This window comes from Pygoscelis adeliae, unplaced genomic scaffold (assembly GCF_000699105.1).
Source record: "Pygoscelis adeliae isolate BGI_AS28 unplaced genomic scaffold, ASM69910v1 Scaffold48, whole genome shotgun sequence".
NCBI lineage: Eukaryota > Metazoa > Chordata > Aves > Sphenisciformes > Spheniscidae > Pygoscelis > Pygoscelis adeliae.
The window spans coordinates 3,316,618-3,317,925 of record NW_008825618.1 but is presented as its reverse complement, the minus strand read 5'-3'; positions in this window follow the sequence as shown (position 1 = coordinate 3,317,925).

The window sequence follows — 1,308 nt, the reverse complement described above, 5'->3', positions numbered from 1 at the left end:
CCTCAGGCACCGCTGAGGGGACGCGCCAGCGCGGGGGAGCGCAAAATCCTCTGAATCGGAAGCAGAACCGATGTGCGAACATTCTAATTTTTTTTTAATTTATTTTTTTTCTGATTCATTGTCCGGGATACAGACACGTTCCGTGGTGGCAGTGCCCGCCGGAGCGCTGCGTCCCCGTTACTGTGGGTTGGCACAGCTGTCGCAATGTGTTGCGCGGCTGTTTGATGCCTGTGCAACTGTTTAGCAAAGAGAAGAACAAAAAGGGCTACCTAAAGGCTGTGGTGAGCTCCAAATAAGATTTTCGTTGACGTAGTTAAGGGAAAATCTCAACTTTGAAGAGGGGTTTTAAAGTTAGTTTCTAGCCTTCATGGTCACATACAAACTTGCAAAGAAAGCTGAACTGCCGAGTATCTGAAACCAAATATACAGAGAACTGTTTTTAAAAAGATGTCTTACCTGTAGTGTCTGACACGTGGCTTTTTAGCCATTTTAACCGGCAATAAGGGTACAAAGTGGTTGGTTACTTGGGTATCACTTTGCTTTCTTCAGGCAAGTTTCTGCTCAGAGAGTTACACTGGGGGGAAAAAGGTAAAATTTGTCTGGATACATTAACGTTCATGGTAAAGCAAAGGGGATTTTGGCTTTTGAGAATTTTTCGTTTTGTGTAATTTTTTTGTTTCACGGGTCTGTTGAGATTATTACTGAATGTTTGTCACACATTAATTTTCACTGAACTAAATTTGGCATTTGTTCTTTCTTAGCAGAAATGTGTGGGGGGGTTGCTAGCAAATAGTAGTACATTATGCATTTTCCCCATTTTGTGGGCTACCATCTGCAATGTCTTCCAGCTCATCAATGGCTTTAGAGATTTACAGAATTTTTTGCAAGTAAAGTACGAAAGTACTAAAATAAACCTGAAGAGCACTGCCTTAAAAATACATATGATCTTAAAAATACATATGATAAAAAAAAAAATCAAAGCTGTACCATTTGTACTCACTGTGTAACTCAATCTGCTTCCCTCTTTGGCTTTTAATCATAAGGAAAAATTTTGCATTTTGACGTCTAGATACCAGGTGCTTGACTTTCTTAGAATATTGCTGGTGTCTGACAGCCATATTCAGATTTTTTTAGAATTACATAAAACCTTGACTGATCTTACTTCAGGGGAGAGAATTTTTCTGACAGAGTGGTTATCCACTTGTTTAATACCTAATTCACTGCCCATTTGAGTTTAGTTTTCCTTCTGTGTGTCATTGCTAATGCATCTCAATGGGAGATGCTTGTCTTTATGGCAGCACGTTCAGA